Source organism: Meriones unguiculatus, chromosome 19 (assembly GCF_030254825.1).
Source record: "Meriones unguiculatus strain TT.TT164.6M chromosome 19, Bangor_MerUng_6.1, whole genome shotgun sequence".
Lineage (NCBI taxonomy): Eukaryota > Metazoa > Chordata > Mammalia > Rodentia > Muridae > Meriones > Meriones unguiculatus.
Genome location: NC_083366.1, coordinates 5,597,092 through 5,624,806, shown reverse-complemented (window position 1 = coordinate 5,624,806; position 27,715 = coordinate 5,597,092). Strand labels below are relative to the sequence as shown.

Sequence of the window (27,715 nt, the reverse complement as noted above, 5' to 3'; positions counted from 1 at the left end):
CACAACTGTATAAAAAGCACAAACTAAATTCTAGTTTGGATGATTTAGAAAGTTGTAATGAAAAGTAGCATTATGTCTGGGTCTTTTAGGAATCTATAGAAACTGACAGTGTGGAAGGGGGTGGAGTGTCTCTTTAGAAGGGTGGCTGTGCTAGAAAGCTGCCTCAAATAATACACGAGTAACTACCTGCTGCTCAGTTGGATGTTCCAAAGCTGAGCTGGAGACACACCAGTCTGCAGGAGTTATTCAGCCCTGTTCTCTCTGTTCCCTTGTGGCTCTAGCTTGCCCCTCTACCCTCATGCACAGAGCATGAGGCGTAAGGGAAGCAGGCCGTAGCGTGAGTGTGAAGGGCAGCCGGCCCACGTTCCAGTACTGACCTGGTGTGACTTTGGGAACCTTGCCCTGTCTCTCAGCTTCTCCTATAAACACTTACCTCATGATAAGACCAATTGAGCCCCTGTTGTAATGGGCTTAATCTACAGCAGGTATATAGTGAGCACTTAATCTATTAGTAAGTGGTTACTTGATCATCCAAGTGATACAAAAGAGTACAATGCCCATTGCATTCTGCTTTCTAAGCTGGTTGTTATAAAATCTACTTAAAAACATCTTTATACCAGAATGGTTAGGCAGGACAGTTTCTGTTCAAGATTTACTTATTTTAACTCCTCTTGCCTTCAATGTTAAAGAGGGTATCAGTCCATGCTCTGCCATTTGACTTTCACACTGTGTTGTATTCACTGAGTTTTTAAAGCTGTTTTGTAATAGTTCACATTGTGTGTTGACTGGGTTTTTGTCTTTACTATCCTCAGTAGTCCAGTCCTAAGTTGTAGGCTGTATAAAGTTTCTCTGTGTAGGCTACTTACTCAGCCATGTATTACTTCTCTCACTGAGTGTTACACTCTTCTCTAAACTCTAATATCTACTTCATGTTCTGTTGGAGTTAGTTCAGGTATAGAACATCAAATCGAATTATATAATCTACTGTCTCAATAGGCAAACAAGGAAAATTATGTGATTCTATGAATGGTTCCATAAAAATCCAATACTACTCTATGACGTTAAAAAAAAAAAAAAGCTTAAGCATACAAGGCCTTGAGTACAAGACCTTGGTTTGCTGATCTCCAGCACTGATGATCCAATGAACAAACAAACACTAGCAGTACAAAGCATAGAAGGATTAGAGGGGAACCCCAGAAAGAGCTATGTAAGCTCCCTGCAACTAACTTACAGTGCCACCCCTGTGAGGGGAACTCACCAGGGTGTCTGGCTTTACTTCTGTTACTTGGTGTAATTTTGGATGAGCTAGCCAGTACAATAGGCAGGATAAAGCAATAAAGGCATGCAACTTAGAAAGGAAGAAATAAAGCTATCTCTGGTTTCAGAAAACATCACCTTGAATTTACATCCCCAAGAATGTAAAAAAGCCATAGCAACCCCCTAAGAAGTCTCAGAAGGCTCAAGAATCAGCAGGATCACTAAACAGAAGAACAGCCCCAGAGTCAACTGTGCTGCTCTGCTGACAGCTGTCGAATGAGAAACCAAATGGAAACACTGCTTATAATCTCCCCAGGAAAATGTTGAAGGACAAAGGCTCAAAAGGCATATAGGATCTCTAAGCTGAAAATGATGCTAGTGAAAAAAAATAGACCTAATAATTGACAAAACATTTTATTCATGACCTGGAAGACTCAAAAAAATAAAGCTGTCAGTTCTTCTTAAGCCTTATACACTTAAAACAGTTCCTATTAAAACAACAGCCAGGGCTGGTGCTGGGTCAGTGGCAAAGAGCGCCATCTGCTCTTCCAAAGGTCCTGAGTTCAATTCCCAGCAACCACATGGTGGCTCACAACCATCTGTAATGAGATCTGGCGCCCTCTTCTGGCGTGCAGGCAAATATATAGGCAGACATTGTATACATAATAAATAAATAAATCTTTTAAAAAACAGAACAAAACCATAGCCAGCTTTTCTGTAAATATAAACAAGCCTGAGAATGTTGTCACAAAGGATAAAGTGGAAAGAGTCGCCCTACATGAATTTAAGGCTTTCTGCAAAGCTGCAATGTGCAGTAATCAAGCCTAGGCAGTGGCATTGGTGCAGGACAGATACAGGTACTGGTGAAACCAAGCAGAGAACCTGGAAATGCACACAGACATGCACACGCACACACATGAATGTGTGTGCACATGCATGCATGCACATACACACTCATGCACACAAACATGCACTCTCCCTGCCACATGCACCCATACGATACACATAGGGCAAAGGGAAGTTATCTAATTTTTACAAAGCTCTTCAGTGAAGGAGAAAAAATGCCTTTCCAACAGATGGCAGGGGAGCAATGGTGTATCCATAGCCCCCTCCCAAAAAAAGGTCTCACCTTAGATCTCTTACATTTTATGTAAACTAACTTTTAAAAAGGTCATAGACTTAAAAGTTAAAATGATAAAATTTTAAATAGAAAAGTAGTAGCTAGGAGCTGGAGTGATGTCATGGAATGCTAAGGATGGCTGAAGTGATGTCATGAGATGCTGAGGATGGCTGGAGTGTTATGGAATGCTGAGGATAGCTGGAGTGATGTCATGAGTTGTTGAGGATGGCTAGAGTGATGTCATGGAATGCTGAGGGTGAACTGGTACCAGCATAATAAGCCAGCATCCTGTACATGCCTGTAATGCCAGCTTTGTTGGGGCAGAGACAGGAGGAGCACTGGAGCTTGCAAACTTCAAGTCTGGCTGAGAAAATGCCTGCTCTGGGCTCAGGGAGAGTCTCTGTCTCAAAGGAACAGGACATGCGATGCTCTCATCTGACCTCCATGCACATGCATAGGGACTTGTGTTCATACACAGATGCTCTACGCTCACACAGACACACAAACATACAAATAGATATCTGAAAAAGAAAAGCAGTAGATACTATGCAGAACTTAAGTTGAATCTTATTGCACCTCTATTGTACTTTGGATCTAGCCTGGCATGGCCTGTCCCCAAAGATCTGTGTGTTGAATGCTTGCCCTGAACCTATGATGCTATTGGCAGATCTTGGAACTTTAAAGAGTTCCCATTCATTGACAGTGCTCTTGAAGGAGACTGTAGAATTCCAGTCTTGCTTTCGTTTCTGTCCATGAGGTAAAGGGCTTCAAGCACAACACCCTCCCACTGTGATGATACTCTGCCTCACCATAGGCCTGAAAGTAATGACCCACTGACCTATAGATATCCATAGGCAAATAGATATCTCCAACACAGAGAGCTAAAATAACTGTCTCCCTTTTTAGGGAAATTACCTCAGGCATTTTGTTATACTGACAGAAAGCTAATCATGATGTTGTTGTTGTTTTAGCATTTCTTAGATGTAACACCAATATGAGCTATAAAAGAAAAACCTGGTGAGTTAACTCTAAGTTTTTTTAAAGTCCCCTGAAAAGGACAAGAAAACAAGCTCCAGACCAAGAGAATTTTTGTTGTTGTTGTTAATCACATAATAACAAAGAACCAGCACTTAGACTATATAAAGAAATCTCAAAACTCAGTAATAACATATGTCTATAATCACAGCACTCAGGAGGCTGAGGCAGGAGGATTGTCCCGAATCTAAGGTGAATCTGAGATATATAATGGGTTCCAGGCTAGTGTGCACTATAGAAAACAAACAAAATAAACAGACAAATTCAAAACAAACAGACAAGTAAATATGCAAACAAACATCTCCGAGCAACAACAAAACACTTTTAAGTACTTAAAAAATCCAATTGGACAAAATATAGACGTTTCACTAACGAGTGTGTATAAGTAATAGCCAGCATCATTATATTTTTAAATTATGCAAATTAAGGTCCAATGTGAGGTCATTATTGAATACTTAAATTAAAAACAAAACATTGATGCTGGCAAATTCTGGTAAAGACTCAGAGAAATAGGACCACTCACCCATTGCTGATAGGAATAACACAGCCAGTCTGTTAAATAATTTTATACTTTCTTTTTAAACTAAAAGTAGATTTATCAATTGTACTCCTTAGTTTTACCTCAGAAAAAGGAAAACTTCTCTTCATCCAGAATCTTGTACGTGCATATGTAGACCAGCTTCGCTTGAAGTGTCTGTCAGACGTGTGGTTCAGTGGTGACTGGATGGAGGATGCTGCCCCTGTCCACATAGAGCCCCCTCAGCAATAAGGAGAGAGGCTGTGTGATGTACACCTTGGGCGTGCCTTGAACTGGGTCCGTTTGAATTAGAGGCAATCTCAGAAGATTGCCTACTGCACCATCCATTCACATGGGACGCTCTGGAAATAAAGAGATGGGCGTTTCTCTCCACGGAGATGGCAATCATACAAAAATGGCAAGTGTTGGGCTGGAGAGATGGCTCAGTGGCTAAGAGCACTAGCTGCCCTTCCAAAGAACCCAGGTTCAAATCCCAGAACCACATGGCAGTCCACAATTGTCTATGATTACATTTCCAGGTGATCTGACACCCTCATACAGACATACATGGAAGCAAAACAAACAAACAAACAAACAAAAAAACAAAACGGCAAGTGTCAATGTTTCTAGAATCCATTGGATTGTCTGTAGGCAGTGTGGTAAGGTGTGATTTTTGAACTGCAGAAAAAACCACCGATTTATTGCTTCCCCATTTGTAAAGCTTGTTTTTGTTTCCTCTGATGTTAAGATGATCTTGGGGCCTGAAGATGCCAAGGTACATGCTTAGCATCCTCAAGAATCATGTAGCTTGGATTAAATAATAAAACCAGTGACAGCATTGGAAAGAGAGAACTCTCAGTTTCCACCTGTGGCATTATGCAACCAACCTTCTATTCCCACACCCATACCAGACTGCCAGCCTCAGCCATCATGCCTAAGATGACTGTAGGGAATTCACGAGAGGAATATTTAAGATGTGTTGCTTTCGGGAATTAGAGTTTTAAATCAAGTGTTCCGTTGAATGGCCTGACTTTCTTGGATGTATCCAGAGTTCAACACTGGCAGGAAGCACTGAAGTTGGTCCAGACAGCATTAAACACAGTGAAGCTGGACACTCAGAGCAACCAGCCACTGCCAGGCCTCTGTGGGCAGCCTGACAAGGGAGCTTGCCCAGCTTTTACACAATAGTTTCCTCTGCTCAAACAACAAAAGCACCTGTTGTAGGGTGAGCTCACAGCCTGCTATAAAAACACCAGGAACATTGTGATCCTGGCTCTGCCATGCAAAGCCAGGCTGTCTCAAAGAGCCTGGGTAACTCGCATTCTTGCTAACCTTCAGTCCTGATCCATAAAGTCCTGGCCCAGGAAAGTCAGGGAGGAATTTTGGCATGATGGAAATGACAATGAGTTGCAGTGTCTCCCAGCAATATTTTATTGCTACTATGATAACGTAGGGGCCTGCTTATCTTTTTTTTTTTTTTTTTTTGTCATGGTAAAATTAAGATAAATGGTTCTGAGCCATACTAAAACCAAAGAGAGGTTTTGCTGACAAGAAAAGATTCACCAAACCCAGGTGCTTTCATACTCTGAAATGCTCTTGTCAGTATTTTCTACAGTGTTCCCATAGTCTCCTGTGTTTGAACACGCGGTCTCCAGCGGGTGGTACTCTTTTGGGGAATTTATAGAACCCTTGAGTGCAGCCTAGGTGATGGTTGGAGGCTATTTAAGATCTAGGCTTTGAGGGTTTAGATCTCACTTCTGCTGCCTGCTTAGCTCCCTCTTTCCTGCGTGGAACTGTCCTGGCACTCCAGCCACTGAAGGACTGTACTCTCTAAACCACGAGCCAAAGTGAACCTCTACTAAAGTGGCTTCTGACAAGTACTTTGTCACAGCAATAAGGAAATTAAATGACACAAGGACCGACTTCAATACCCTTACTCACCACTTGCATGACAGTGCCTGTTGGGTTTATTGTCATCTTGGCACAATCTGAAGTCTCCTGGGGAGGGGAGACCTCTGTTGAGACACTGTCATTGACTCTGGGGTCAGGCCACCAGACATCAGTTCTACCCCCACTGTGTCCTCCACCACCGTGTGCTGCTGCCTGGCTGTTAGCTGACTGTTCCTGCCCCGGTGCTTTATTCATCAGTTGTGCAATGCTTAGATAGGGCTTACTTCACAGTAAGGATTAAATAGCTAATTTATACTGAAGTGTAGCTTCTGATTGTAACCGCTGCAGGAGTAGAGTGGTGTTATTATCAAGCCTCACACAGAGCCATGTTGGGTGGGATTAAACTGTACCTAGAACTTGAATATTCCTTCTCTCCACCTGTCTTGCCAGGACTACTTGGTAAACTGCTAGCTTGTGACCTTGCTTCTTCTCTTGGTACCAGCAATCATCAGAAAGAGGCCAACGCACTTATTCAAACTCCCAGAGAACTTCACAGTAATCTTCTGTTCAAAACTCGGCAGGGGCCATCATCAATATAGTGCAGGAAAATCTGAGCATAAGCCTATGCTGTACACAGCTTTGTGACCTGACAGCACCGCCTCGCCCCACAGCCCCAGCCCTTGATGGCTAAGCTGTCCTTTTAACAGCCCAGCTTATTGCTAGCAACCTCAAGGCCATTGAGCTTTGTTTCCTTTGCCTGAGATAGCCTTGGGAGCACTGATGAGAGGAGCAGCTTTTCCTTCATCTGATCATTAGTCAGATCATCTTATCTGCACAGGGCTTCTCTCGGCACTCTGGGAAGTACCTTTCAGTTAAACTGACCCATACCCTGCCTGCTTTCCCTACAGAGCACCGGTGACTACCGGTTGCACTGTCTTATCATTTCTTTATTAACATGATGCCTGTCTCTCTGACTACCAGGAAGAGCCCAGAACAGCCACCTTAATTTATTCACTGCCATTTTACAAGATCCTCACTCAAAAAATTATGTTACGTAGATTAATGAGTTAGAGTAGATAGTAGAACAGCCTCTACTGGATTTCATATGCCTTATCTTAATTAATCCCAGGAAACAAGAGTCACAGGAGAACATTTATTTTCTTGTCCTTTCCTAGACCCACCTAGTCCAACCCGTTTGCTTTAATACCTGTGTCAGGTGTTACAATTCTGTTTTGATTAGTGAAGCTCTGTATGCTACCTGACCTCATATACTCATTTTTGATTCATTTGTTCATTCATTCATTCATTCATTCACTCATTCATTCACTACCCTCCTGTCTGTTTACCATTACCTACCTTCTGAGTGCTGAGATTTTAAATGTATGTCACATACTTGGTTTTTATAATGTACCTTTTAGAAAAACCTTTTCTTTTTATGTGTTTGGGTGTTTTTGTGTAGGTCTGTGTACCTTGTGTGTGCAGCTCCTGTGGAGGCCAAAAGAAGGTGCTGGATTCCCTGGAACTAGAGTTACAGACAGTTGTAAGCCACCATGCGTGTGGCTCATAACAGCGTGAAAACAGGCAACAGTACAGATAAATCTCAGGATAATTATTTTTAATGAAAGAATACAGACTGGGGGTGTGTCTTGTATGATTTTGTTTATGTAAGTCTAGGAACAGAGATCTAATTCAGAGTGACAGTAAGCAGAGTACTTGCTCCGGGTGGGTGAGGCGCAGGGAGAGGAGAAGACAGACATGTGACAGAAGCATCGTGAAAGACCTGAGGGACATTTGGGGAAAAGACTGATGATTATTTGTATTTTGGTGATGGTTTCATAGATTAACAAGTAGATCTAACCTTCTCAAATTAAAGCCAGATGTGCTGGCACACCCCTGTAGTCCTAACAATAAGGAGGCAGAGGCAAGAGGATTGTGGGTTCAAGTCCAGGTGAGGCTCCATGTTAAGACCCTGTCCCTCAAAACAGGAGCGACAAGGTAAATCATCAAATTGTACTCTTTAACTATGTGCTATTTATTATATGTATATTATTTTGTTCAATAAGGTTGTTTTAAATGGAAAAAAAAATACATGATACCTTGCCCAAGGTCACACTATTTCTGTTGTGTCCTTTAACTTCCTGCATTGCCCACTAGGTGATTAATGAAGCTTGGGTTGTTAACATAATGACTTCCCATTTATTTATGTATCCTCTGTGTGGAAGGGAAAACTCTTGCGTTTATGGGGCGGGGTACTCATCTGTTTGAGTTCAAATCAAAACCAAGTAGACAGAAGCAGTTGGTGATATCTGTGGGGAGGCTGTCTTCACCAAGGTCTTGAGAACAGCACTTTGGCGCACGAGTCAGACACGGGACAGCCTGCCTTTTGTGTTTTAGCATGAAAGGCATAGTGTTCTTTCTCTTTTTCTTAATCTTGTACTTGAGATCAAACACAGGGCCTCCCGTGCACAAGGAGGACACTCTACCACAAAGCCTCCACACAGCCAGCCCCCCTTCTCCCATTCTTTTCTGGCAGATTCTAACCTTTCCTCCCCAGTAATTTCTCAAATATCTGTTTCTCCCAGAACATATTGTCCATATGTTCCTTTTTCTCTCATGCTATGGAGGCCTGCTAGATGCTTTCTGACACATAGGACTCATTGTTAACCTCTCCCCTGTTCTCCTTTGAAAAGAGGCACCAGCTACTAAAAGCCAGAACTTTGGGCAGTAAAAATGTCCTAATAAACTGTGCATGTTGGAGTAAGAATGGAATCTCAATTCTCTTAGTAGGCCTCACTTAGCTTAACACTTGTTCTACCATTAAGTGGCAACCTTAAAAAAAATCTGCTCTGTGCTACTAAATACCTGCTTAATGGAATGGTCATTGCCACAAAGACATTCAGATGACTCAGCTCAATTCTCAGGTGGACCTAATGAATCAAGTAGACCCTCAGCGAAAACAGACTGTTTCAAGGATACTATAGGTCAATATTTTAATTTTATTTTTGAGATTGTAACATAAATACCTCCCTTCTCACTCCTCTTTCTTCCCTCCAAACCCTCTCATGTACCCTTTCTTTTTAATTAAAGGTTCTTTATATATTAGATTTCAATGCATCAATCCATCCTCTTTATTGAAGTTTGCCTTGTATTCCCAAGTCCTTTGGCTTATGCATTTATTACTAGGATTTATTGTTCATTGTGATGATAATTACTATTGAAAGGATACCTTTGGTGTACTCTTATAATACTAATATTACTCCTGGGTTATCTATTATGAGAAGTTGGATGTTTACGTGCATATTTTTATGTATATTTATAAATCTTAGCACTATGTGCACACATATATACATGCATAATTGTTCATTCCTCCATACTTTTAGGCTCTGCATCTATGGTTTCACCCAAGCACAGGTCAAAATTATTTAGAAAAAAAAATGATGTTTGTATTGTGAATGAAAACAAAAAATAAAAAGGAGGACATAGCTGTTTCTCGGTATAGGGGAGAAGGTTATTTATTGTAGATACGATGGAAAACATAGCCAGAAGTATCTGGAAGGGTCCAGACTGAACATGACCAGCAGACTGAACTGGGCCATGTGAGGAAAGTAGGGAGGGGATTAGGGAAAAGACAAGAGAGGAACCAAAAGCAGTGGCCAAGAGGCCAAAGGGTAAAAGGAGGCACATAAGCAAAATGACTGGGTTATCTAGAGAAGAGCAGATGGGGGAGGAGCAACTTCTCCCTTGAGCTGGAGAAGTTTAGGGCAGAGGGTAAGGTGTGCCACCTGGGAGGACCCTGCAACAGGAAGGGACTAAGGGATGCTAGGAGAACCTGGCAGCGAGGGTCCACATGGATATGTTAACAGGCATCTCAGCCGTTTGTCCTGAGGTTGAGTCCCAACTTATGGAACAAATGCTGCAGACTTTTCTTGTCATTACTCCTGAGCAATATAAGGGGTTTTATAGAATTTACATTGTATCAGGTATCGCAATACATCTTAAAATGATTTAAAGTATACTGGAGGGTATACAGGTTTTGGAAATTACTTCAACCTTTCACAGAAGAGGTTTGAGTGTATGTTTGTGTGTGTGTGTGTGTGTGTCTTAAATTAAAGTATCTCATCTTTCTATATTTCTAAGCATTCTAAGTAATACAAGGCAAGCCATTCTGGTGGACAGAAAACCATATGAAAGTAAACCCCCGTGTGATTTTGTTTTTGTTGTTGTTGTTGTTATCTTTGTTTACATGTAAATGATCTCGCATCTGTCTTTGGATTTAGCTATGGACACTGGAAATTTTAGTTAGTTTTTGTTTTTGTTTTTTAACTTTAAAAGCTAAATACTATCAGCAGAAAGTTGGTTAAGGAATTGGACACTTGGTTGAGGTCAATCTTATCACAAAGATCCCTGAAGTAACATGCTTTATAAAACAAGAGCAGACACCACCAAGGGGACATTAGTAATATCTGCATAGGAAAATCTGTAGCTGCATGGCCAGAGGTAGCATTGTGACCGGAAGTTGTTTATACAATTTGTGTTTATACAATTCGAAGCCAAAGATCCTGTGCAGAGGGATCCTGTGTTACGTTTGCTATAACTTTTTAGTTTGGTTTTTCCAATCCCATGAAAAAGTCTGCTAAAGAAAAAAGAATTCTGAGTAAAAAAAAAATCTTTATTGTTGCTGACATATTTAATTCCTGTGTCCTCTGACCTGCTTGTTGGTCTTTAGGAATCACTTGTGACTGTTTTGAGTCTGTTTTTGTGTGTCTCTGAGCTTTTCTCTGCTCTTGGGGAGCTAGTATAAAAGCTAGGTTGTAGCTTTGGCTCCAAGTGGCTTCTAAATCTCCCTCCAGCTCCTGTGCTGTGGTGACAGCTTGGAAAATCATGGCACTGGCTCCAGACCTTCTCCTGTCATTTCCCCTTAAACAGTGATTTAGACTTCAGAGCCACCATTGTCCAGGAGAAGCTCCAGTCATGAAGTGAGTTTCAGGTGTTAATTGGTGTCCTTTTTACTTGATTGACATCTCCTAACCAGTGAGACCACTTACTCCCACTCTTAAGACATGTGCCTCTCTTAGCTCTGGACGTCTCTGGCTTTCTTGGTGCTTCCCTGGCTGTTCTCTGCCAGTCTTTATGTTAGTTTCTTCTCACTGTCTCACTCACACACACACACACACAAAATGGCCTTTGCCCCAGACTTTGGCTTCTCCTTCCAGTGTCATAGGTGATCTGATCTAGTTCTCTGGTACCAAGCATCAATGCTACAACAGAGGCCTCTCTAGCCGATCTATCGTCCCTGAGATTCAGATTAGTATTTGAAATCATTTATTTGACTTTCAAACTTAACAGGTCTAAAACAAACATCTGATTCTCTCCACCAGAGTCTGTGCCCTTCAGTATGTTCTTTTTCGTAAGTCAGTAGAGGGCAGTTACTCTTGTCAAATCTTTGCCATTATTCTTGAATCCACTTTTGGTCTTATTTTTATCCAGTCTGGAGGAAGTCCTACTCAATCTATCTTCAAAATATAGTCAATCAGCAGCTTTTTTTTTTTTTTTTTTTGTTATTTGAAACAGAGTTTTCTCTATGTAGCCCTGGCTCTCCTGGGACTCACTTTGTAGACAAGGCTGACCTCGAACTCACAGACAACTACCTGCCTCCTATATCCCGAGTGCTGGGATCAAGATGTGTCCCACCAAGCCCAGCTCAATCAGCATCTTTATTGAGTGCATACAGACTCTTCTTGTCAGTATTCCCTAGACAATATCGTATCACAACTGCTTCTATAGCATTGACACTATACTCTGTATGAAAAGTAATCTAGACATGACTTAAAGTATCCCAGAGGCTATGTATAGGTTACATACAAATACTATACTATTTTGTGTAAGGGATTTGAGCATGTCTATATTTTGGCATCCAGTTAGGGGATCCTGGGACTGATTTCTCATAACATTGCAAGACCACAGGGTATCCAGAACTATGACCACTTCTTACCAACTCTGACCCTCCTCCCTGGTCTTGTACAACCAAAACAAACCTCTAGGTTTTTGCCTTAGGCTCCTGTGGTTTCTTAGTGTTAGTCCTCAGCCCTTTACATGCGGGCAAAGCCAGCATTTACCAAAGCAATTCTAGTAAGCTGGCCCATCTTGCCCTGGCCCCAGCTGCACTAACAGTTCCAGGGTCTATTGATCCTACTACTTGTTGCTTTTCTGATCTCATGTCAGTCTCCCCCCCATGGCTTCTCGGTCTCCAAACACAGTAGTTCTCTGCTAAGCAGTTCCTGGTACTCATGAGGCAAGCTGCTACTTCAAGAAACTTTGTGTTCCTTTTGCTTGAACTGTTATCCCTCCAGATATTTGCAAGCCTGCTCCCACAGTTTTTCCAAACATCTTTTTTCTATGTAGAACATGGAACTCCTGTGAATGAAATAGCAACCCACCCCCAACCCATTATACTTTCCTCCTATTATTTGACATACTCTGCACTTTCTTCTTTATGAGTTTGTTATCTCTTTTGTGGCAATACACATTAAAAACTCCGAGCTGACTACTTTATTACCAGCCCTAAGAACACTGTGTATGTAGGCACTTGGTCTCCATAGAATGAGTCTGTGATCATGCACACTTGGGTGAAATGGATGCAGTGCCACTGTAGATCTGAAGCAGCTCCAACTTTCATCCACAGTGCTCTGTTACTAAAGAATGGCTTGGCTTTGGTTAAAGAATGGCTGGCTTGGCTTTGGTTGTTTCCACTCATGTCAGCACACTGTGTATTTGAGTTACCCTGTTCTGTGGAACATGGACAAAGGCTATTATTCTCCCTTTTGTTCTGTTATATAAGCAGAGTGTTTCAACAGCAGCAGAATGGCTGCTGTAGATGATGGGGCTGAGGGATGCACAGAGCCTGAACGTGACACTTTCAGGGTGATCTGGTCTGTCCTGTTTTGCTGGCGCCCAGGGGGAGCAATCAACCTGTGGAATGCATGTTATGGTCAGCCAGCACAACACAGTGACTTTGCCTGATCAATTCTTTAGGCAGCAAAGCAGCTAGAGGTACCTGCGGGCCTTATTCATCTCTTCGAGTGCTTCTATTAAGTGGGAATGTGCACAAAGGTCAATTAGATCTTGAGGTATTTAGGAGAGACTGGTATGTCTAAACTCAGTGATTTACAGTGAATCTGGAAGCAGAGTTGTGTTTTCCAGGGAGTGAGAGGAAGGGCTTGGGGACAGAAATGCTGGCAGCTTGGTCTCTGTCTCAGGACCCTCCCCACCCACCACCTCCAGAACTGCTCCAGTGGGGCCCGAATGACTCAGCTGCCCACAGACGCTTGTTCTTCTTTGTGATCCTGTGGTCTACATCAGAAGCTTCTCTTAAAAGGCATTGTGAGACTTCAAAGGGAGGTGGGGAGAAGTAGTCATGTGTGGGTCTCTTAGATGCCTCCTTGGAAAGTAACAAAAGAGGAAGAGAATGTAATATATAGATGACAAAAAACCATTGGGTGGCAGGGTGGGGAGGGGGTCTCCTGAAAGCACATTGAAAGTGAGCTTTGTCAAGCTCAGCCCTGAAGGTTTATGTCATAGGACAAGCTCCCGGGCTGACCTTTCTTACATGAGGCTTTTGGTGGGCCTCATGGCTTTGACAAATGTAACCTTCATCATGTCCATTTCTGAACTCAAAGCCAGGTTTAATCTTAGAGTTCTCTGAACTGTCAGTTTTGTGCTAGCTCATCTGATTGAGAAGAACCTTCGCTGGCGTCTCAGCCTGCAGCGATGCTGCTGATGTTACCCACCTCCCTCTGGTTCTTCCTTACAGTCCCCACATGCTGGTCAGTGTGGGAGAGAGACTCTCTTTCTTACCCTCCTTCACCCTGACCACACTAGCAGCAGCTCCTTCTCTTTCCACATGCTCTTAAGCAAGAAAGGGCACACACAGGTCCACCTTTCAAACTGTAAGTGGATTCACCTTCCAGTCCTTTTATTCCTTCCCGGCTGGGACAGTCCACACTGATTGTGAACACTTCATCAACCCCTGTTCTTCCTTCTCATCATGCTACCACATGCTTCATATACCAGGTGGGATCATAGGTGCCCATCACAGGCCTTAGTGAGCCCACAGCCAAGCAGTGGTTCTCCTCCAGCCAGGACAATGAGGACATTCTAGACACTGGGACAGAGTGTTCCTGCTGGGCCAGGGCATGGAGAGAGATAGAGAAAGAAGGCTCGGGTGGGGCTGCTAGCAGATCCCCTCCCTCTGGTGGCTTGAGAACATAACAGAAGCCATGCTGGGAACAGCAGGCAGGACTTAGGGTTGGGAAGGAGTGGGTGGAGAGCCAGGAACAGAATGGACTGCTCTCAGGGCCAGAGCTCTGTCACTGCCCACTTCAAGCTGGAATCTGACTGGGAGTACCCACAAGACAGCTGTGAACATATAATAGCCGTAGAAAAGACTGTAGAAAGCCCAAAGTGAGTAGACAGAATTATTACCAGAGATGAGGTATGGGGGGGGAAATTAGATATAAAATAGTAACACATATGATAGGTGCTGCCTTCTTTGCAGTTCACTGGGATTCACCTTTGCTTCTAGGACAATACCCAAAGTTAATCAGATCGGGATGGGGATGCTGTGGTACCCACCTCTATCAGGAAGAGTTAATCAGTGACCTGTTGATGGTGTAAATCCACAGCTACCTGACGGCCGGAAGGTATTCCTTGCTATTCCTGGCTCTGGTTGAAATTTATGAGTTCCCAAGTCCTAGGGTAGAACACCCTAATGTGCCCCAGGCAGGATGCAGGGACTTGCATGCCTCTTGCCAACATAGTTTTAAAGGTTTAAATCTGGCTGACAAACTAAGACAAAATATATTTCCTCCTCATGGCTTTGACAAATGTAACCTTCATCATGTCCATTTCTGAACTCAAAGCCAGGTTTACTCTTAGAGTTCTCTGAACTGTCAGTTTTGTGCTAGCTCATCTGATTGAGAAGAACCTTCGCTGGCGTCTCAGCCTGCAGCGATGCTGCTGATGTTACCCACCTCCCTCTGGTTCTGCCTGTGGTTCTGTTCTACTCCTCATGGTGGTTAGAAACACTCTTTCCAACAACAGCCACTCTGTGTCGCTCCTTAGTCCCAAGAGTTTCATTGCTCATGTTGACAGCTTGCGGACATGGACCCTCTTCCAGATACCTCTGTCACACAGTATGATCCTTACTATTCCATCTGGATTGACATACATAGTCCTGCCCCTCTCTTGGGTCAAATCACAAAGCTTTATGAAGCTGATCTTTCCTAGGGAGGTAGGCATTGGAGGGGTTATGCCTTTTGCCAGCCCCACAGACAATATGGCAACTCTGTGTGGGTTTGTTGTTTTGTTGTAGTTTTGTTTTTATTGTTGTTTTCTTTTAAGAGCTTCCAAAGGAAGGCCAGAGAGACCTGAATTTCTCTGCACTGCCTATATCCTGTCTCTCCCTCTGGAAATTATTTTGTATCTGGCCTTCAAACTCCTGAAAGAAGCTGAGAAAAGGTGCCCAGAGGAACAGTTGCTAGGGGTGGGCATACTCTCCTGTCTGCCCATTTTTCCAGGTTTATTGCTTATCTAGTGGAGCTAATAGCTCTGTGGAACCAAAAAGCAAGGTTTACATGGAGGGTGTTCCTGAATCTCAGTCAGCAGCAGCATCTGACCAGTACTGACCCAATACTGGGGCCTACCCTTTAGGGCCTGTGATAGGGACATGTGCACAGTAAGGCCTAAGACTGGTAAAGGCCATTCAAAGATGGATTGTGACTGCTGTCCCACATTCTTCCATGAAGTATTAGAGAAGACAATCTTTCGATGAGACTCACAGACAATGAGAATTAGAATTGCTGGGAGAGGAGACCAGGGCTGGGAGATGGAAACTGAAACACAACCAAGACAAAAGGACCAATGTGTCAAGCCTAGGAATAGAGTGAGGAAAGAAGTAGAAGAAAAGGCCCCGGCATACAAGATGCTTTGCAGTCCAAGCATGCCATATTTGTGCCTTTTAAAAATAAGCTTGAGCTTCCATGATGACATTATAGTTCCAGCTACAGGGAGTCTGAGGCGAGAGGGTCTCTTGAACCCAGGATTTTAACATTTTGAATTAAAAAAGTAAGAAATGGTTGGGGCTCAGCTGTTAAGAGCACTTTCTATTCTTGCAGAGGGCCAGCTGTTCCCAGCTCCACAGGTCCACTGACAACTACCTGTAACTCCAGTTTCAAGGGATCTGATGCCTTCTTCAGGTCTCCACAGGTCCATGCAAGTATATGGTGCACATAAACTCACATAGCACACACACACACACACACACACACACACAAATTAAATAAATGCATAATAAGAGGAGGTGAGTATGATCACAGTGCATCATATACTTGTACCATATTGTCAAAACCAATAATAAAAATTACAATAAGCTTAAAAAAGTAGGATGTCAGTTCTGTGGCATAGACTCCCAAGGTGCTGGTCCGCTGCCCAAAGTCCACTGGTAGTGTTTCTTGTCCGGCAGGGATTTATCTCTTATGTCATTAGTTTGATTTGTGGTATGTTGAGGCTTTACCCCTTACCCTGAAAGCTTCCTCTGGATGCTCTTGGTGAGCCCAGCTTTTGTTCTTGGGTTGATATGTGCACATTTCTCTACTTCAGCTTGAGGAACATGCAAGCTATACATTTTTCTTTTCCCATCAGTGGAAAATAAAAGAATTCTAAGTAATTCAAATCATAACACTATTTACTGGTAGTTATTTTATTAAATCTCCATGTAGTAATATAAAAACAACTAGCATTGCATAGTAGAAACTTTTCTAAGTATATTCTCATCCATGTGCAATGATTATTGGTTATCACTGTATAAAACCCTGCTTTACAAAGGATATGTTTAGATACTTTCAGTTTCTCATTAGTGGCTACAATTTTGCTTGTTTTATTTTTCTCATTATTGTGACCAAATACCTGACAAAAATGACTTATGGGAGGTCATATTTCTTTAGCTCACAGTTTTGTGGCCTTGTGACTTGATCAGAGTAGCATGGTGGCATGGGCACCATGGCAGCCAACAAATAGGGTGAAGAAGCTTCAGTGCAACAGGCATGCTCTCTTCCAAGCCACACCTCGATGACCCACTATGGTTTCTAGAATCTCCCCAAGCAGGAGCACCAAGTAGAAACCAAGTGTTCAACACGTGAGCCTGTGGGGCTCACTCCCTGTCAGACCACAGCAGTGTCTACATTTGCTGGCCAGTGAGGACAGTATGAGGCACACATCTCCTAAGGAAGCACCTATACCTTTTCTTAAAAATAGACAGAGTCTGATACTAAGAAAGTATACATCAGAACTATCCAATACAATTTGTTGTTATTATTGTTGTTATTTATTATTACTTATTTATTTGTTATTGGTGGACTTGGAGCCAGTTTCCTCTGTCCTTCCCTCTCTTTCCCTCCCCACTCTTTTTTCTTTTCTCTTTCTTTCTTTCTTTCTTTCTTTCTTTCTTTCTTTCTTATCTTCTCCTTTTTTTCTTGGATCCTTTTTTTTTTTTCTCAAAACATTGTAACTCTTTCTTTTGTGACTTTTGTTTTTTGCTTGCCATTATGGAATTTCAGTTCCCACTGTTTTATCAATGGCCAAAGAAGACTTCCAGATTCCTTAGCTGCACCCAGGATTTTGTTTCTTAGACAGATATGCATCATCTGTGGAGAAACAATATTAAAAGAACATTGTCATTTATTATTATCAACAGCATCTTGATAATCTATTATTATCATCATTATTGGTTTTTGTTCTGTTTGGAAACAGGGCCTGATTATGTAGTCCTGTCTGGCCTATAACTCACTATGTAGACAAGGCTGATCTTGAACTAACAGTTATCCACCTGCCTGTGTCTATTGAGTGCTGATGGTAAAGGCATGTGCCTCCATGTCCAGATTGGAGTTTTCAATTTTTTAAACTTTATTTTATGTATATGAATGTTTTGCCTTCATGAGTTTGCCTGGGGTGCTGAGGGCCAGAAGAAGGTGTCAGATCCCCTGGAACTAGAGTTACAGATGGTTGTGAGCTGTCATGTGGGTGCTAGGAATGAAACCTGGTTCTTCTACATAAGCAGCTGGTATTCATAACCATTGAGCCATCTCTTGAGGCCAATCCAAACCTCTTCAGAAATGGTCTTTTCTGTGTATCTTAAATTAGAAAACATATCTGTTTATCATTGGAGAGATGGTATAAAATGAGGGATAAGGTCATTAATTGAGTAAGTCACTCAAGAACTATGAAATGAGAAAGATTAAAGATGAAAATAGCTGATTTTTGGGAAGGATTGAGGTTAATACCCAGCGTGTAACAAGTGCTATATAAGATTGTAGCAATTTTTTTATGAAGACATAATTATTTCTATAATTGAGGCCTCTTAACAATCATTTAAAAGAAGTAGCATGGTGTAAAAGCACATATCCTTTCATTTCCCAGGTATAGCAATGCAAATGTTGGTACACCTGCTGTGTTTGTGTGTGCTCACAAACAAGAGAATTATTGTGTGTTCAGTGCAGCATTCTACTCAATGGGACTGCATGCATCCTTTTCTGGTCTCTGTGGCCATCTAGCTTTCTGTTGTTGAGAAGTACCTCTGGGGACAAACATGATTGCCCTTCATTATAACAGTTGTTTGCTGTTCCATTGTGTGAGTACACCACCAAGAACAAGCACGTGCAAATGGACCTATCCTGGGTTTCCTGGGTTTCCTGGGGCAGAGCTTGTTCTTGAGATTTTGTCTGTGATGGACAGCAAAGGCATAGCCAAGTGCCGGACATATATCTTAACTGTCCCCTAAGGAGTGGGTGAGTTTACTCTATCTGGCCGTTTTCTCATACCCTCACCATGGCTTGAGGCTTTCCTTGCATGAGGGGGATAAAATAGTACGTCAATGTTTTCATTTCAAGTTGCGTATTCAATTACAGTGAACATTGTAGTGCTTATTTGCCCCGGGGAGTCTCTTCTTCGTTGACTTGCTTATTTTCATTTTGGAAGTCTATTATTACCCATTTTATATTTTGCCATTTTCTTGTTGATTTATAAATGTCTTCTTTTAGGGGATGGTTTGTTTTTTAGTTTACAGTGTCTTCTATAGTAAACCCATTTTAATATGGGATAAGAAAACAATATCTTCCTCTGTTTTATTTTCCTTTTAAAGCCCCCACGTCAGTATAGTAGAATGCACTATCCTGTGTTACTGGCCTTTAAAAGTTCGATAGTTTTTCCTCATTTATAGATCTTGAGTCTAACAAGAACTTATTCTGCTTATGGTATAAGAAAGGGATATTATTTTATTCTTGCCGTATGGAAAAACAATTTTTTCTGGGACTATTTATTGAATCGACATTCCTCCATGAATTTTAGAACCACTCCTATCATATTTCAGGCCTTCATAAAACCTGTTTCTCCCTGGGCCCTGCTTCCATCCATAATCTTATTTGTTCTGTGCCAAAGACCACAGTGTTTTAATAGCACTGATACAGGGTGGAGTAAGCTCTCCTGCTTATCAGTGTTCCTCAGACTTGCCAGGGTTGACATGTTTTAATTAACAATATTCTCTATTTTTCTAGCATGTGTGTCGCTGTTTGTTTTTAAGTGTTCGAGCATCAGTCATCCACATTGAGTCCTCATGAACTCCAATAATATGCTGCTGTCTTCTTCCTTCTGGACCCTCTCCAACATCTTCCATCTCTTTGGTGCCCCTTCCAGCGCCTTGTGCCTTTTGTTTCCTTTCTTGCGTTAACTTTGCAAGTTAGCTTTTCCAATCTAGGAATTAAATGCACAAAATAGCCCAAATTTAAAGATGAGGCTTTTAACATTTATCATTGAGTATTAAGCTTGTTTGAAAGTTTTTTATTGGCTATACTTAAGAAAATCAACTAAATTCTTAAACTATTTTTTAAAGTTATAAGTGATTATATTTCTCTTAGCCTTTATCTGAATCTATTATGATTATAATTAGGGTTACTTTATTTTGTATACTCAAGATTGTACAAAAGAGCACATGGTAGGGGCTTGTCTAGTGAATAAAGCTGATTCTTCAGTGTTACGACATCTCTCTAAGTACTTTGTTGTAAATGTTTAATGACAGCACTTCTTGAGGACATTTGGACCTGTTAACTATAATTTGGTCTTAAATGCTGCTACCTCCTCCATGCTGACATCAGATTACATTCTACCAACTCTATTTAGAGATTTTTATAATCAGGTGACCTTGCTTGATCTCTTCTGGCTGAAGAAATTACTCCTTCTGCAAGTAGGTTTTATTCTCTTGTTTGAGTGGGCCCTTCAGGCACTTTTAATGTTTTGATATATAGCAATCAAATAGGCAAACTTAACAGGAAACTAATAAAACCAAGGTTCACGCCCCATGGTTGAAGGTTTGCTTTTTTTTTAAGATTTATTTATTTATTGTATGTGTATGAACATATAATTTGTTTTCATGCACACCAGAAGAGGGAATCAGATTCCATTACAGATGGTTGTAGGCCACCATCTGGTTGCTGGGAATTGAACTCAGGACCTCTGGAACAGCACTCAGTGCTCTTAACCACTGAGCCATCTCTCCAGCCCGAAGGTTTGCTTTCGTAGCTAACTTTATGCTCTTATTCTTAAAGGTCCCTCAAATTTTTGCAAGTTCAGAAGTTCATCACTGGGTGGTGGTGGTGGCCATCTTTAATCTCAACACTTGGGAGGCAGAGGCAGAGGCAGGTGGAGGCCAACCTCGTCTACAGACATAGTTCCAGGACAGCCAGGACTTCACAAAGACCAAAAAACAAAAAACAAACAAAAAAAACCAAAAACAAAATTCCTGTCAAGGGAACTTTCCTATTAAGGTAATAAATTTTCATAAATTTTGTTCCTTCCCATTTTTAATGCTCTATCATCTGTCACTTCAAAATATTTCTTTACCAATGCCATATACTGTTAGATATTTATTTTTTGAAACATCAGTGCCCCAGTTAATAGATTGATTTATTGAATTGATTCATCAAATCAGTCCTCTGTGGTTGGACATTCACCCTCATCCATACTGATCTGATAATCTGAGCTCCCTGGAAAGAACATCTTTGGGCCTAAATGTGTAGAGTTGGAATTATTATTGAAACTACATACTTGGGGAATTTTGAACATATATTTACAAAGAGTCTTTCCAGCAGACATATGAGAAAATCTTTTTAATTTTTCTCAGTACTGCTGACTTTATTGTAAATCCCTTTGCCAATTTCATAGATGTTAAAAAATGGTCTTTCTGTTTTCATTTTAATAATTTTCATGAGTTGAAAACACACTTTCCCTTCATAAATTACTACAAAAGCTCGTCATATATTCAAGACACTGGCCTTTTGCCACTGGTGATGCATACAGTGATTCGCGCTTTGCATGATCCTGAAGTGGACTTGGAGAACCTTGGAAAGTTTAGGTCATTTGGAATTGTGGCATCACTTGCCTGTGGAGAATGCCCTCTAGGAGTAATGTGCTGTCATCCAGGAGGCACACATGTCTATCGGAACACAGCCACTGTCAGGGAGAACTGATTCATTTAAAGTAAATACTTGTGAGCTTCTATGAGGTAGGGTACTGTACTGTACCGAGTATTACCATCTGGTGAGAGAAACTGGCTTGTATACAAGCAACTATAGTACAAAAGTAACAGCCATGCCTGCAGCTTCAATAAAACACAATGTAGACATGTTTGTGAAGAAAGCTAATTCCTCAACACATCGTGAAGTTCTAAAAACATGTGCTTAGGGACTGTAATAGTTGGTCTTGAGTGTCAGTTTCCTTAGATTGAAGAGTGCCTGGGAGGTTAGCAAAGCATGTATCTAGTTGTATCTGTGAGGGTATGTTCAGAGAATTGATGAGTATGGGAAACACTATTCTGTACATAGACTGGGGTTCTGGTTGGAATAAAGAGGAAGAAAGAGAAAGCCTGCTGTCACTCTTTCTCTGCTTCCTGACTGATAAGAGGTAAGCAGTTTGGCTCTCCTATGCTTTGCTTGCTACAGTGATCTGAAACTTCAGAAGTCGTGAACCAAGATAGAATTTTCTCCTCTTAAGTTGCTTTTGTCAGGTATTTATCATCATAGCAACAAGTCTGATTAACATAGGGAAAGAAGATTATTCAAAGGAGGTGTGTGTGTGTGTGTGTGTGTGTGTGTGTGTGTGTGTGTGTGTGTAACAAAGTATGAACAAGAAGGCCATTATAAGCTGGTGGCTCACAGAACTTAATGTGCCTGACAGTGTGTCTAGCATCCTCACAGTGCCGGGGAAGGCAGGACAACTAAAACTAGATATTTTATCACAAACATAAGCTGTCCTACTTTTGAAGATCAATACTGAAGTTCAGAAGATGGTAAACATCTATCTTTAATGGCGCAGTAATGACCTGCAAAGTATGCTTTGTTTTTATTGTGACTAAGATTCTTGGGTAAAAATCCACAATGCATTTACAAAGCCATTGAGGTGGAAGCAATCATAATTGCTTAGATTTTTTTTAAAGAAGGACTTCCAGTGTTCTGAGGTTTATTTCAGGACCCCAGTGTGGCTTTCGGAGCCCCCAGTTCCTTGTAACCTCCCAGCCCACCCCTGGAATGCGGAATTTCCTTCCATGTGCCTGCATTCCCTTCATTTGGGTTAAAGATGGAATCTTCTTCCCTAACTATCCTCCCCCCCCCTTATCTCTCAACTTGATCTGCAAGTAACATGGTTATCAAAAAAACGCATAGCCAGCTAAGGTCACTTGATGGCAAGAGATGGGATAGACAAGAATGAGTATAGAATTTCAGAAGCAGTTACCTTCAAAGGTTGGGGTCTGCAGGGTCTGTGGAATGGAATAGTGTTTGTATCTTTGTTATTAGCTGTGACATCAAGGAAAGCTACTTGGATCTTATGAGATTCTGTTAATATTTCCATACCATGAAATGGAGTCACAGTAACACTGGAACAGGATGCTGTCTGATAGGACGGAATCCTTATAATTTGACAAGTATGACATCTGATGGGATGAAATCCTTCCCCGCTTCTGACATGTAGCAGATATCCCATAAATGTGTTTCTATTGTTCTGTTCTTCATGCAAAGTGAGACTGTGGTGCAAAAACATCCTCTATGAACTCAGAACAGCCAGCACTGACGTATTGAAACCATGTGGGTTTAGTTTATCACTGTGCCAATAAAATGCCGTCATACATTAAAAGAATTCCTCTGAGTTTAAGAATCTCTACATACCTTTCTGGAATCAAGTGTGAAAACACCAGTGTATGCCACCACATGCCCCCCCGCCCCCCAATTTGCAAAGGCGTCAGTCATTCCCATGCTCTCTGGACCGCTGCATTCTGTAGCTGGGCATGGGTTCCCAGCTGCCAGCTGCACTAGCCAGATCTGAGGTCACTAGAGTTTAGGCCCAATTTGTTTCCACTCCAGTCTTTAAATTCCATTTCAAGAACACACATGCTCAGAATGCAGATGTGGCGATGAAAACCAGGCCCTTTGGGGTGGCAAGGCTATGATATTGAACTGCTGCAAGGCAATTCTATAGAGGCCTCGCCGGGGGATTGTGTCAGGCCTAGCCTTTAGGGATGGTTGTAGTCTTTTTCTTATGGTTTAAGCTAACCCATGGTATAGTCTCCATAATTCTCATTTGGAGCAAAACCTTCTGCATTCTGTGATTAGACTTGGAAAGATTTTCTCTGCACTCTAAGGAATTTGTAACCTCATGAGCACACAGAGAACTCTCTCCCCGAGAATCTGACATAGGATGGGCAGCAAGGAGTAACAGGACTGCTCAGGCCTAACACACAAAGATGACTAGGGACAAGTTTACGTTAATTTACAAGTGGGATGCTCTGAGGCTAAGAACATCATCTAATAAAAGAATGTACAGCTCAGGTAGTCCTTTACCCTAAGTCCCCTTTAGATGATTAATAATTAAGTGTCAATTTATTCCGTATATATTTATTAAGAACCTGCAATAGAGGCTAAAGATGACTTGGCTGTTGAATATGTAGTGTCCCAGAAGCAGAGACAGGGAATCCCCAGGGCCAGATAGTTACCAAGACTAGTCCTATCAATGCGCCCTGGGTTCGACAGCGAGGCCCTGCCTCAGGGCATAGTGTAGAACAGTAATCAAGGATGACTCCCACATCAGCCTTGGGCCTCCACATGCATACACACACACACACACACACACACACACACACACACACACACACTGCACACATGAAAGGTGGGGAAAGAAGAGACGGATAATAAGCACTTTGATAATTATGAAGAACAATGACCAAAAAAAAAGGCTTTTGAAACTTTGTGTTCAGGGCTGGTGTGAGGGTTCAGTGGTTAAGAGAGCTTGCCGCTTTTTTAGAGGACCCAGTTTGGTTCCCAGCACCCATGTGGCTGCTTATGCTACTGGTCTCTCCAGTCCCAGGGAATCACTCACCACCTTTTTTTTTATCTCCACGGGCTCCTGCATGCATATTGTACACACCAACCCACCCAGGCATCCATATGTATACATAAAAATATGAAATACATAAATATCTTAGAAAATCGCTATTCTCATGAAACTTAGCCTAGCCAAGGGGTCAAATGCCTTTCTGGAATCAAATGGGAGAGCAGCACTCCCTTCTGTTTGCAAAGACCTCAGTCCTGTCCTGGTCTGGACCTCAGTTCTGTCCTGTCTCATTCCGTACTCAGCTGGCAGCCAGATCTGAGGTCTAGAATTAAGATATGAATCTGTACCACCTGGAAAGAAAAGTTAAGGAACGGAAAGAAAATGGGGATAGGATATATAATAATATATATAATAATAGGCAAAGTAGCTGTTGAAATTCTACCTGAGATATCCAGGGACCCTCACTAAGAGGATGAGGGTTTAGTAAACACCTGACTGATGCCATGGAGGGTTAGAAACTTACATGGGACATACATTCTGCTGGTTTTTCTTTCCTTCCTTCCTTCCTTCCTTCCTTCCTTCCTTCCTTCCTTCCTTCCTTCCAGATAGTTGAACTGCCATTTGGGTGCTGGGGATTGAACCGTGGTCCTCTAGGAAGAACAACCATTGCTCCTAACCAGTGAGCCATCTCTTCAGCCACCCACTGAATTTTCTTAAGTGCTACTCTATGTTCCTTTGGCTTCTGGTTGATACTGAGAAAGACAACATCTTTCTGATGCCTGGCTCTTCCTCTCTGGCTTTCCCCCACCTCTGCAAGCCTTCAGGACCTATCATTTTCCATGTCTTAATGACAAGCTTATGTATGTTAGGCATTTCATACACGCTTTCAGTCTGCAGTCTCTTTAACCTTAGTTACAGAAAGAGAAAAGACAATCTTGTATTTTTTTTTAAACTGTCTTTGTTTTTCCTGCTCTTTTTTATTCCATCCTTTTTTTCTAGGGATGCCTAATAAAAATCTTACATGTTTTCCTCTTTCATGTTAAAGGCTTTCATAGTCTGACATGTTTGGAAGTCTGTTAGTGTGAAAAAGGGAAATACAGATGTGTACCTGATGGCAGATGTTCATAAAGAGTGACTAGCATGGCTCTTTCACAGAATCTGGAGGTCTCTTTCTCTGGGCCACTCCAATTTCTAGGGAACTTTCCTGGGTTCATATAGTAGAGTGCCATGCCCTTTGTATTGTCTTGTAAGCCTGATCAGCCAGAATCTAATCTTTAGCTAAGCATTTCATGCTTGTTAAATGAACACAGTGAGGAATTCCTTGGTTGAGTTGTGAGAGAAGGGAAAGATAAGAAAAGTTGAGTCAAGCCTCATCCTTAAAGCTTGGTATGCCCATCTTTTAAGAAAGCCTGGCAGTCCTGGGTTTCTTTGGTTCTACCCACTTTATAATGAGCTCTTCCCTTGAAGATGACTATGTTAGCTTTCTCTCATCTGTACCTTCTCTTCTTTCTTCTTTTAATTCTTTGATGTGTGCTTTTTCTTATTTCCTTAACATTTCAGTGGAGTTTCTGGAGAGTACATTTGTTGGGTGAGATGCCATATTTAACTGGAAGCTATCTGTTCCTTTTTCAGTCTCTTTCCACTAACACCTACCCTAATGGTGCTAGTCTCCTCCCTGATATCACCTCACAGATACAAAATCATTAGGATCCAAATGAAGTCTCAACAGCTTTGCTTTAACACTCCAGTTATCCAAGTCTAAATAGCAGATGAAGGCAAGTGTGTTTGTTTCTTTTCTGTTGCTATAATAAAATACCCTGACCCAAAATTAAAACATACATAAATAAATAAATACATAAATACGTGAATAAATGCAAGCCTAGGAAGAAAGGGTTTATTTTAGCTTACAGTTCCAGAAGCATAAAGTCCAACATGGTCAGAGAAAACATGGCAACAGGCAAGGAAGGCTTACTAGCAAGAATATGAATCTGAGTGATCACATTTCATCCACACAAAACAAAGAAGAGAAGAGCAAATGGGCCAGGCTATAAAACTTCCAATCCTGCCCCTAGTGATGCACTTCCTCCAGCAAGGCTTCACCTCCTAAAGGTTTCATATGCAACCAAACAAGTGCCACCAGCTGGGTAGCACGTATTCAAACACCACCACACCCCCCCTCCGAACATTTGATATTCAAAACCACAGTAGCAAGAGCCTCCAGTCATTTACTGGCTTAGTACTCTGCTATTGCAGTGGCGATTAGTGGGACATGTCCTTTCTGTCACATGTGGGGAGTCCACAACCGAGATGTTCATCCATTGTTTCTAGCTGTACAGGGTACACTGCTGGAGCCGTCAGGCAGGGCTCCCATTTGTAAGATGCCAGGTTGTTGTTGTTTTTTTCTATGTCCGCCCTTGTGCTTAATGACACAGAGATCTTTATATTTATTAAAGCTTCAGGCAGCCAGGCATGGTGCCACACTCCTTTAATCCCAGCACTCAGGGAGGCAGAGGCTGATAGATCACTGTGAGTTCTAGACCATCCTGGTCTACAAAGTGAGTCCAGGACAGCCAAGGCCACACAGAGAAACCCTGTCTCTGGGGGGAGGGAGGGCGTTTTAGGCACTATAGCTGGACAAATACTCAGCTATTCTAACCTGACAATTCTGACCTGGTCTACTTCCCAGCTGTGTGGCCCATTACCCACCATCTTAGCCTTGCCCTGGCACCTCCTTCTGTCTTCATCCATGTCTCAATGGCAACTTCCACCTCCAGCCCCCACCCAAGATTCTTTCACTGTCCAGCTATAGGCTGTTCAGCTCATTATTTGACCAACACAGTAAAACAGGGGATGCTTTACAAAAATGACAAGGCCAAAATCCAGCCTGAATCAAATCTGCCTGGCACAGAAGTTAGCATTAGAAAAACACAAGGATTATCCAAGCACAGAGCACAAAAACAGCACTCCAACACCCATTCTTCTACTTGTGACCTCTTTCTGGGATTAGGTTGAAGTCCTCAGTTTTGGGTTCTGTGGGGGAACATCCTCAAAGCTCATTCATCAAGAAGACAAATCCAGTGTGCCAGGAAGTATCTATGCTGCACTATGCTGGCTAGTCGGCCAGGACAAGACATATGCCCCCTTGGAACTCTGACATTGAGTGATGGTAATTGTGGTAACCAACTTGTCACATTTTTATTTGGTATGTCGCAATGCCAGACTCTTGAGGGAGAGTTAATATGATATAAAGATTCAACAGCTATACTAAAACCACAGAAATGTGCTACTGTTTCCACTTGAAGTGCTTCTGAATGAACCACCCAGACAAGCTCTGCATCTTATGCTGTAATGATTATGTTCCCAGTTAATGAAATACATTAACAACCCTGAGGCCAGAGTCCAAACCTACCTTCTGAGGACATTCCATATTGTCTTTTGCTATAGGCAACAAGGTTAGCTCCTTGTACTTT

The 27,715-nt window shown here is 41.9% G+C and overlaps 1 protein-coding gene across 26 annotated transcripts in view; it reads left to right on the top strand.

Annotated features, from left to right (window-relative positions):
• Positions 1 to 27,715, top strand: part of Kiaa1217 (KIAA1217 ortholog) — an 839,639-nt gene that overhangs the window by 719,736 nt on the left and 92,188 nt on the right. The window lies entirely within an intron of this gene.